The 12,191-nt window shown below is 44.1% G+C and overlaps 1 protein-coding gene across 1 annotated transcript in view; it reads left to right on the top strand.

Moving 5' to 3' along the window:
• DROSHA (drosha ribonuclease III) overlaps positions 1-12,191 on the top strand; it is a 649,328-nt gene that overhangs the window by 624,112 nt on the left and 13,025 nt on the right. The gene's annotated exons all lie outside the window — the stretch shown is intronic.

Below are 12,191 nucleotides of genomic sequence, written 5' to 3'. Positions count from 1 at the left end.
TGCGGTCTCAAGGACCAATCTTCCATCGTGCTTTACAGTCGCTGGTTTTAATGGCCTGGCCATTGAGACCCAGGTACTGAAGGACAGAGGGTTGTCAGCTTCAGTTATTCCTACCCTTATTAAAGCAAGGAAAGCGACTTCCAGCAAGGTCTATTATCGCACATGGAAGACTTATATCGCGTGGTGCGAATCTTTAGGGATTCCTCCACGTACCTATTCGGTGACCCGAATATTAGCCTTTCTGCAAAAAGGGGTTGAGCAGAAACTAGCCTTGAGCACCATCAAGGGTCAAGTTTCAGCATTAGCAATCTTCTTTCAGAAGCCTTTAGCTACTAAGTCCTTGGTGCGGAATTTCATCCAGGGGGTGCGGCACCTGGCTCCACCAGTCCGCGCGCCCTTACCGCCCTGGGATCTTAATTTGGTTTTGTCGGTTCTACAGAAACCTCCCTTTGAAAACATCAGGGAGATTCCCTTGCTTACTTTATCCCAGAAGGTAGCCTTCTTGGTGGCTATCACGTCTGCACGCAGGGTGTCAGAACTGGCTGCATTATCATGCCAGTCCCCATACTTAGTGATTCATAGGGATAAGGTAGTGCTTAGTCCTAAGCCATCCTTTCTTCCAAAGGTGGTTTCAGATTTTCATCTGAATGAAGATATTGTACTACCTTCCTTGTGTCCTCAGCCCAATCATCATCGGGAACATGCTTTGCATTCCTTGGATGTGGTTCGGGCAATCAGGGTATACCTGAAGGCGACGGAATCGTTCCGTAAGACGGATTCACTTTTTGTGATCCCGGATGGCCCCAGAAAGGGGTTGCCTGCATCTGCCGCGACTATCTCCAAATGGATCAGACAGACGGTGGTACAGGCTTATTCTATTAAAGGTCGGAATCCTCCGTTCCCTGTTAGGGCGCACTCCACTCGAGCGCTCAGTACTTCCTGGGCCTTCCGCCATCAGGCGTCAGTAGTCCAGGTATGTAAGGCGGCCACTTGGTCGTCGGTACATACCTTTACAAAATTTTATAAGATTGATGTGATGGCATCACTGAGGATGAGCATTGTAAACTTCTAGTTGGCACCGGTTGGGCCTTCTAGATTGGATTTGATTTCCATTTTCCCACCCCTCATTTGTGGTACTGCTTTGGGACGTCCCGAGGGTGTTGTATCACCGAGGACTACGTCTGTCAATAAGCGACAGAGAAAAACTGATTTTTGTAAAATCTTACCGTAAAATCCTTTTCTCTTAGCTCATTGACAGACGTAGTACCCGCCCCTCTGTTTTTGAGTTGGGTTGGGTTAAATTCTCTAAACACTGCTTTGTGACATAACTGATTTGCTGTAGCAGAGAGAGAGAGGATATACCCTCGGGGACTGCCCCTAGGGTGTGGCCAGAGTATTTTCTTTCCTGTCTAGTCCTACTCCTGTGGAGGGCAGCATAACCCGAGGGTGTTGTATCACTGAGGACTATGTCTGTCAATGAGCTAAGAGAAAAGGATTTTACGGTAAGATTTTACAAAAATCAGTTTTTTGTTTTTTTTTTTGTATTTGCATTTCCTGCACCTGCAGTCTTGGGCAGCCAGCTGAGATAGACTTGCACAGGTCTGAAACAGATTTACCAATGAAGTTAAGAATGAATTTCATTCAAAACAGTTAACAAGTGTTAAGGGCAGGTCTTATTCTGTCACAGTGCTACTTTTAGAGCAGCAGAGATAGGAATTTATGAATGAAGCTGCCGAATTATTATAAGAACATGTGAGGAGTGTATTATATATAGATAAGACAGATATGAAATCACATAGGGCTTTATATATATATATATATATATATATATATATATATATATATATATATATATAAGCAAATTCCAGTTAAAAGTAGAGCAATTATCAAGAACAGTCCACTTATTGTGATGGTGATATATTACCAGAATAAAAAAGAATCAAAGTTTGCCTTTACATCAGGGTCCGCAGAGTTCACCCTTGCACTGTAAGGGGGAATCCTGCAGACTTTGATGTAAAGGGGAACCCCAGGAACTCTGGAAATGTGACCAAAGACCACCTTCCGCAGAAAGAATACACTAAGGTAATGGGGGGAGGGGGTTACAGATATAAGGGGGTAACCTTTATATCAGTGCCCCCTTACATTACTGTATTCACTTCCCCCCTACATCACTGACCCCTCCCCCCTCTTTAGACTGGCCTGGCGGAGCTGTCTTTGACCTCCTCTCAGGTGCACCATGCAGGGCTCATCCGGTGGCACTCCCACTCCTGACTCCTCTCCAGACTGCAGACATGATAAAAGACAAGAGATGGTCATAGGCTGTGCGGGCATGGTACAGGAGATGTCGGAGGATGTGCGGACATGGTACAGGAGATGTCAGAGGATGTGCGGACATGTTACAGGAGATGTCAGAGGATGTGTGGACATGTTACAGGAGATGTCAGAGGCTGTGCCGACATGTTACAGGAGATGTTAGAGGCTGTGCCGACATGTTACAGGAGATGTCAGAGGCTGTGCCGACATGTTACAGGAGATGTCAGAGGCTGAGCCGACATGTTACAGTAGATGTTAGAGGCTGTGCCGACATGTTACAGGAGATGTCAGAGGCTGTGCCGACATGTTACAGGAGATGTCAGAGGCTGAGCCGACATGTTACAGGAGATGTCAGAGGCTGAGCCGACATGCACAGGAGATGTCAGAGGCTGAGCCGACATGCACAGGAGATGTCAGAGGCTGAGCCGACATGCACAGGAGATGTCAGAGGCTGAGCCGACATGCACAGGAGATGTCAGAGGCTGAGCCGACATGCACAGGAGTTGTCAGAGGCTGAGCCGACATGCACAGAAGTTGCCAGAGGCTGAGCCGACATGCACAGGAGTTGTCAGAGGCTGAGCCGACATGCACAGGAGATGTCAGAGGCTGAGCTGACATGCACAGGAGTTGTCAGAGGCTGAGCTGACATGCACAGGAGTTGTCAGAGGTTGAGCTGACATGCACAGAAGTTGCCAGAGGCTGAGCCGACATGCACAGGAGTTGTCAGAGGCTGAGCCGACATGCACAGGAGTTGTCAGAGGCTGAGCTGACATGCACAGAAGTTGCCAGAGGCTGAGCCGACATGCACAGGAGTTGTCAGAGGCTGAGCCGACATGCACAGGAGATGTCAGAGGCTGAGCCGACATGCACAGAAGATGTCAGAGGCTGAGCCGACATGCACAGAAGATGTCAGAGGATGTTGGACAAACCCCCCTCCCCCTAATAAAATGATGACCCCCCGGCCCCCTCCCCCTAATAAAATGCTGTTTCATCCCCTCCCCCTAATACAATGCTGGCCTGACTTGCCCCCCCCTCCCCCTCATACAATGCTTATCTGCCACCCCCCCCCCCCCTGGGCATCAGCATTGTATTAGGGGGAGGGGAGGGGGCCCCGGGGGGGGGGATGGCAGATAAGCATTGTATGAGGGGGAGGGGGGGCAAGTCAGGCCAGCATCATTGTATTAGGGGGAGGTTAGCAGTAGGGGCCCTAATATGCTGATTCCCCCCCCCCAAATGCAAGAGGACGCAATGAGGTCCCCCCCAGCCCATTTACTTTTTCTGGCTGTCACTCTCAGGCTCTGCTCCGCAGCTGCTCATTCAGTCTCTCTGTCTTCTTCACTCCTCTTCAGTCTAAGTGTGACCTCAGGCTCACCAGCGATCTTGCTGCTGCTGGCGCGTCTTCTGTGTGGGAGGGATCGGCGTCGGCACGGTGACAGTCTCAGCCAGTCAGTTGATCCACCGCCGCGCAGCCGCCCCCGCCGGATGTGACGTCATGCCGCTCACAGCAGCTGACGTAGAAAGAGTCAGACCGTTACTCTTGAGCGCAGCGGGGGCCGGGGCTGCCTGCCATCATCACAGCGGCCCCAATGCTTAAAGCGGCCGGCCCCCAAGGCGGCCCCAGGGCCGGCGGCCCACCGGGAGATTTCCCGGTATCCCGGTAGGCCAGTCCGGCCCTGCAGTTGATCTCTCCTCTCCTGTTTAGCATTGCCTTGATTCCCCCCTAACTTCTTATTTGTGCATCCCCAGTGTGAGCATGGGCCAAAGGTTCTACGTGAGGAGCTCATGTCCACAGGGGGTGTTGGTAGTGAGCTCAGGGAATAATTCATTCCTTTAAAACACCCCACTTTGCGCTTACAAGCTGAACATGCGCATTATGTTAGCACATCCAGTTGTAGCCCGCATCAGAAGCATGCATTTCAGTTAAAAATTCTGCCACAGCATGCAGGCCACAGAAAAGCAATATTTCTTTCCTATTGCTTGGAAGTCCATTGGCACATGGTTTTTATCTAGTTTTGCGGACCTCTTTAAACATTGCAGAGAAATAAGAGTGCCAAACCTGTGTATATCAATATACAGTGCCTTGCGAAAGTATTCGGCCCCCTTGAACTTTGCGACCTTTTGCCACATTTCAGGCTTCAAACATAAAGATATAAAACTGTAATTTTTTGTAAAGAATCAACAAGTGGTACACAATCATGAAGTGGAACGAAATTTATTGCATATTTCAAACTTTGTTAACAAATAAAAAACTGAAAAATTGGGCGTGCAAAATTATTCAGCCCCTTTACTTTCAGTGCAGCAAACTCTCCAGAAGTTCAGTGAGGATCTCTGAATGATCCAATGTTGACCTAAATGACTAATGATGATAAATAGAATCCACCTGTGTGTAATCAAGTCTCCGTATAAATGCACCTGCACTGTGATGTCCGTTTAATGCACAGAGAGCATCATGAAGAACAAGGAACACACCAGGCAGGTCCGAGATACTGTTGTGGAGAAGTTTAAAGCCGGATTTGGATACAAAAATATTTCCCAAGCTTTAAACATCCCAAGGAGCACTGTGCAAGCAATAATATTGAAATGGAAGGAGTATCAGACCACTGCACATCTACGCAGACCTGGCTGTCCCTCTAAACTTTCAGCTCATACAAGGAGAAGACTGATCAGAGATGCAGCTAAGAGGTCCATGATCACTCTGGATGAACTGCAGAGATCTACAGCTGAGGTGGGAGACTCTGTCCATAGGACAACAATCAGTCGTATACTGCACAAATCTGGCCTTTATGGAAGAGTGGCAAGAAGAAAGCCATTTCTTAAAGATATCCATAAAAAGTGTTGTTTAAAGTTTGCGACAAGTCACCTGGGAGACACACCAAACATGTGGAAGAAGGTGCTCTGGTCAGATGAAACCAAAATCAAACTTTTTGGCAACAATGCAAAATGTTATGTTTGGCGTAAAAGCAACACAGCTCATCACACTGAACACACCATCCCCACTGTCAAACATGGCGGTGGCAGCATCATGGTTTGGGCCTGCTTTTCTTCAGCAGGGACAGGGAAGATGGTTAAAATTGATGGGAAGATGGATGGAGCCAAATACAGGACCATTCTGAAAGAAAACCTGATGGAGTCTGCAAAAGACCTGAGACTGGGACGGAGATTTGTCTTCCAACAAGACAATGATCCAAAACATAAAGCAAAATCTACAATGGAATGGTTCACAAATAAACATATCCAGGTGTTAGAATGGCCAAGTCAAAGTCCAGACCTGAATCCAATTGAGAATCTGTGGAAAGAACTGAAAACTGCTGTTCACAAACGCTCTCCATCCAACCTCACTGAGCTTGAGTTGTTTTGCAAGGAGGAATTGGCAAAATTTTCAGTCTCTCGATGTGCAAACCTGATAAAGACATACCCCAAGCGACTTACAGCTGTAATCGCAGCAAAAGGTGGCGCTACAAAGTATTAACTTGAGGGGGCTGAATAATTTTGCACGCCCGATTTTTCAGTTTTTTATTTGTTAAAAAAGTTTGAAATAACCAATAAATTTCGTTCCACTTCATGATTGTGTCCCACTTGTTGATTCTTCACAAAAAATTACAGTTTTATATCTTTATGTTTGAAGCCTAAAAAATGTGGCAAAAGGTCGAAATGTTCAAGGGGGCCGAATACTTTCGCAAAGCACTGTATGTATCTATACTGGAGGGCAGGAGACACAAGCTGCTCACTTTGACTATTTTAGCCTTTAGTCACAGCACCCTGCCGCTCGGCCCACTTCTGGCGTATGAATTGGGGTACTCTTGACGCCCCAATAGGAGTCAACCTGACTCCTGGTACGAAACCTCTCATCTCCTGGCTGCTAACTGGGGAACCTCTGGACCCCTCTGAGAGACACTGTCTATTGGCTTCTGGCTGGGCACTTCTGATCCCTCAGTGAGACCCTCTGTCTCTTGGCTTCTGGATGGGGCACATCAGACCCCTTGGTGAGACCCTCTTTCTCTTGGCCTCACAAAAGTGAGTACACCCCTCACATTTTTGTAAATATTTTATTATATCATTTCATGTGACAATACTGAAGAAATTATACTTTGCTACAATGTAAAGTAGTGAGTATACAGCTTGTATAACAGTGTAAATTAGCTGTCCCTTCAAAAATAACTCAACACACAGCCATTAATGTCTAAACCGCTGGCAACAAATGTGAGTACACCCCTAAGTGAAAATGTTTCAATGTGGGCCCAATTAGCCATTTTTCCTCCCCCGGTGTCATGTGACTCGTTAGTGTTACAAGGTCTCAGGTGTGAATGGGGAGCAGGTGTGTTAAATTTGGTGTTATCGCTCTCACTCTCTCATACTGGTCACTGGAAGTTCAACATGGCACCTCTTTGCAAAATAATTTTCTGAGGATCTGAAAATAAGAATTGTTTCTCTATATAAAGATGGCCTAGGCTATAAGAAGATTGCCAAGACCCTGACACTGAGCCTCAGCAAGGTGGCCAATACCATACAGCGGTTTAACAGGCCGGGTTCCACTCAGAACAGGCCTCTCCATGGTTGACCAAAGCTGTTGAGTGCACATACTTAGCGTCATACCCAGAGGTTCTCTTTGTGCTGCCAGCATTGCTGCAGAGGTTGAAGGGGTGGGGGGGGGGGGGTCAGCCTGTCAGTGCTCAGACCATACGTCTCACACTGCATATATCTTGGTCTGCATGGCTGTTGTCCCAGAAGGAAGCCTCTTCAAAAGATGACGCTCAAGAAAGCCCACAAACAGTTTGCTTAAAACAAGCAGACTAAGGATATGGATTACTGGAACCATGTCCCGTGGTCTGATGAGACCAACATAAACTTATTTGGTTCAGATGGTGTCAAGTGTGTGTGGCGGCAACCAGGTGAGGAGTACAAAGACAAGTGTGTCTTGCCTACAGTCAAGCCTGGTGGTGGGAGTGTCATGGTCTGGGGCTGCATGAGCGCTGCCGGCACTGGGGAGCTACAGTTCATTGTGGGAACCATGAATGCCAACATGTACTGTGGCATACTGAGGCAGAGCATGATCCCCTCTCTTTGGAAACTGGGCTGCGGGGCAATATTTCAACATAACAACCCCAAACACACCTCCAAGGTGACCACTGCCTTGCTAAAGAAGCTGAGGGTAAAGGTGATGGACTGGCCAAGCATGTCTCCAGACCTAAACCCTATTGAGCATCTGTGGGGCATCCTCAAAGGGAAGGTGGAGGAGCTCAAGGTCTCTAACATCCACCAGCTCTGTGATGTCATCATGGAGGAGTGGAAGAGGACTCCAGTGGCAACCTGTGAAGCTCTGGTGAACTGCATGCCCAGGAGTGTTAAGGCAGTGCTGGAAAATAATGGGGGCCACACAAAGTATTGACACTTTGGGCCCAGTTTGGACATTTTGACTTAGGGGTGTACTCACTTTTGTTGCCAGCGGTTTAGACTTTAATGGCTGTGTCTTGAGCTATTTTGAGGGGACAGCAAATTTACACTGTTAAACAAGCTGTACACTCACTACTTTACATTGTGTAAAGTGTGCAAAGTGTAATTTCTTCTGTGTTGTCACATGAAAAGATATATTAAAATATTTACAAAAATGTGAGGGGTGTACTCACTTTTGTTAGATACTGTGTGTGTGTGTGTGTGTGTGTGTGTGTGTGTGTATATATATACATATACATTTTTTTATTTGGAGGTTTTGATGCACCTTATATGATCGCTTCACTTTTCTGTTGTAACCTTAAACATTTAGTAAACATATAAGTAGTAAAAAAAATTAAATATCTTTTTACCAATATGGCAGTATTTCTTAGTCGCAGCCAAAGCACCAGGATGTAAAAGTGTCACACATAGGAACTACCTGAGTTTGTATCCCACATCGGAAATAGCAAGAAAACTTGCACAGCTTTTATTAGTTTGGCCCAGGAATTTCTAATCCAGCTGTAATGTCAGAAAATATTTATTGCATCACCCCCTTTATTTTTACAGTTTGTGTTTATACAATGAGGAAAATAATTATTTGATCGCCTGCAGATTTTGTAAGTTTTTCCACTTACAAAAAAAATGAAGGGTCTATAATTTTTATCATAGGTGTATTTTAAATGATAGAGACAGAAGATTTTGCCTCATGGGGTAAGGATGATCATGAAAAAAGTGAGGAATCAGCCCAGAACTACACAGGAGGAGCTTGTAAATGATCTCAAGGCAGTTGGGCCCACAGTCACCAAAGAAATTATTAGTAACACATTACGCTGCCATGGATATAAATCCAGCAGCATCCGCAAGGTCCCCATCTTTAAGAAGGTGCATTTACAGGCCCGTCTGAAGTTTGCTAATGAAAATTGATATGATTCAGAGAAGGATTGGGAGAAAGTGCTGTGGTCAGATGAGACCAAAATTGAGCTCTTTGGCATTAACTCGACTTGCCGTGTTTGAAGGAAGAAAAATGCTGACAATGACCTTAAGAACACCATCTCTACAGTCAAGCATGGAGATGGAAACATGCTTTGGGGCTGTTTCTCTGCTAAACATACAGGCCAGCTTTGCCAGATTGAAAGGGCCAATGGACGGGGCCATATATTGTAAAATCCAGGACTACAAACTTAAAGATTGATCGTGGATGGGTCTTCCAGCATGACAATAAACAAAAACATACCTCCAAGGCAACAAAGGAGTGGCTCAAGAAGAAGCACATTAAGGTCATGGGACCTTAATCCTATAGAAAATGTATGGAGAAAGCTGAAACTTCGAGTTGCCAAGCGACAGCCAGGAAACCTTAAGAATTTTGTAAAGAGTGAACCAATATCTCTCTCCTGGTAACAAACTACAAGAAACATCATACCTCAGTACTTTGTGGAGAAACCCTTGTTGTCAAGCACAAAGTCATGTTTTGCTTAGGGATCAAATACTTATTTTACTCACCAAACTGCAACTCAATTTAAAACATCTGTGTCATGTTTTTTTTCTGGACTTTTGGTTGATATTCTGTCTCTATCATTTAAAATACACCCTTGATAACAATTATAGACTCTTCATTTCTTTGTAAGTGGGCAAACTTACAAAATCTGCAGGGGATTAAGTAATTATTTTCCCCACTGTATATAGCAGTATACATGGGTCAGTCATGTTTGTTTCATTTGGAGATATAAGCAAAACTCTTAGGCCCCTTTCTCACAGGCGGACCGTTCAGATCCGCCTGTCGGTTTTTTTGGCGGATCTGAACGGTCCCCCCATGCATTGGGGCATCGGATGTCAGCGGAGACATGTCCGCTGACATCCGATCCGTCAAATCTGGACGGATGGAAACCCTATTTTCCATCTGTCCAGCAGATCGGATCGGATGGCATCGGATGAGAACGGAGCGATGGTCCGTTCCCATCCAATTTCCCCCATAGAGATGCATGGGGAACTGACAGCTGTGTCTCTGCACACAGCACGGAGACACAGCTGTCCTCCTGCTGCTCAGCGGGGGATCGGCGGCTCGATCCCCCGCTGAGAGAAATGGACGGAGTGTGTGAAAGGAGCCTTATGTTTCTTAAGCAGGCCATACACTGTGCCAATCTCTTTCCTGCAACTACGGGCAGGGAAAGCCATCCCGGCTGGGAGAAGACCATGATTATTGCATGTAAAAACCGTCAGGCTGGTTGTACCCATGTTGATCGACTGACCAACTTGGTACATTAAACAGTTGAACCAGCTGAGATTCAAACCGTCTATGGCCAGCCTTAGCTTACTTCAAGCTGTTTGGAGGAAAGCAAAACATTTTCTTTTGTGGTTAATGTATCCATTTTTAATGTAATCTAATCTTGTATATAACAAGATAGTCTGATTGTGTTATGGTAGCTTTTGAGTGAGATTGTCTTGCAAGTGAACAAAGAAAGCTAAGCAGATAATCATATATTTTGATCTGTATAAATTACGTTTCAACAAGTATATATTTTTGTTACCTTAGGCTTGCAAATGGGATGAAGATGCTATAGTATATACAGTATATCTTAATATAATAATATACGTTTTTCTTTAGCATTGCATGTATGCATAAATAATATGAAAAAAATTATGTAGATCAGTTCTAGAGCAGTTCCTAATTTTTTTTTTTTTTTTTTTATAACACTTTAACACATTAAGAAAAACAGTCATCGGACTCCTCTTTCTTTCTATATGTTCTATAATACAAAAGCAGCACATTTGTGTTAGAAGACTTATAAAATAGACAAAATCAACATCTCTGTGTGTACCACTTGCCTCTGATTGTGTGATGTCCCTTGTCTAACTCCTGCAGTGAGCAATGCAGTGGCATCACTTGTGTGCTGTGATCCAGCATGTAGAAAACATAATCAATATGGCTTCATTCCTCATCATTTAGAAGCCATGGTCAGCAAGAAACACTCATAAACTGGCTGATTCCTGGTCGATACAGGGAACCAGCACCAATGTGTATGGTAAATACAAATATGCAGAGTGCTGAAACCTGAGAAAGCAAATCCAAAACAATCCCTTATTAGTCTGATTATAATAATAATTTCTGATATAATGTGGGATGTTTCAAACATCATATTTAATTTTTTTTCTACATTACCACTAGATTTATCCAGCTCCCTTTTGAAGCTCCTGAGATATATATATATATATATATATATATATATATATATATATATATATCTTTATCTATCTATCTATCTATATATACCCATTTTATCAGGATTCCGCTCACCTCTGCCTTTTTCACACCTTTATGATGCTGGGCAGGTACGTTGAGCTAGGCATATTATTGAGCAGCATGGATGAGAGATCAGCCTTTGCAGGTCTTATCTTTTGTATCACTTGCCCCTTTCAATTAGATTGTGAGCTCTCACAAGTAGGTCCCTCCTAATTTTTTTGTCTTGAATCGTATTGTAGCTGTGCTGTCTCCTTTTATTGTTTACGTTGCCATGCAAACTGTTGGCGCTATATACATTTTTTATAATAATAATAAAGGAAACCTGTTATGAGAGAAATATGTTAACCGCCATTTCTGACCTGTTTCTATCAATACTACATTTATGCATTTATTCCAGGACAGTGATTCAATGTTTTGAAGCTGAGGGATCAGAATATAAGATCGTAAACTACAGTAGCATTTTCAGTAGGACAGATCAGCAATGAAAGCTTCCTTGTTTCTTTTATGAAAGGTTCCCTCAAACTTTTTTTTAGTGGTTTCTCAAAGTCTAATATTCTGTCAATGTGCTGGACATAAGTGACTTTTAAAGCTATGAAACATCTAATGCTACTAGTAGGGAAGGTCATTAAAGCCAGCCATAGGTGGATCAAATTTCAACTGTTTCAGCAGGGACCAGCCAAGATTCGATCCATCTGTGGGCAGAATGGTTGTACTGCAGTCAATCTATTGATTGACTGCAGTACAACCAGACTGTCTGACTTTTTAATGCAACCGCTGCTGGCAGCTTTATTCGCCAGCAGTGATCATTGTGTTCTGCCGGTGGGGAAGGCAGAACACAATAGGGTGGCGGAAGGTATTCCCCCATCAACGCTGTCTGTGTTGATGGTGGAATCAAGTGATTTTCTTAATGTCCATCTGTGGTGGAAGGATAGAAAATTGCATTTTATGTATATGCTTTAGAGAAGAGGCATCCATACATAAAACGATTTCAAGGATAAGAATAACTAAAGAAAAGCAACGGTCTCTAGTGTGTCATTCCTCCTTTACTATTTTACTTTAATTACTTGATTTACTGGAAAGTGCTTTGTTATAAATGAAAATCTAACAGATAAATGTTTCTTTTTTTTTTTTTTTGTATAATCAAGTTTTATTGATTTTAACAAAATAAAGATAACAGGATAAATGTTCTCTGAAAACATATAATATGCTG

Source organism: Pelophylax lessonae (genome assembly GCF_965119305.1).
Source record: "Pelophylax lessonae genome assembly, chromosome: 5".
Classification (NCBI taxonomy): domain Eukaryota; kingdom Metazoa; phylum Chordata; class Amphibia; order Anura; family Ranidae; genus Pelophylax; species Pelophylax lessonae.
This window is presented reverse-complemented; position numbering and strand designations above follow the sequence as displayed.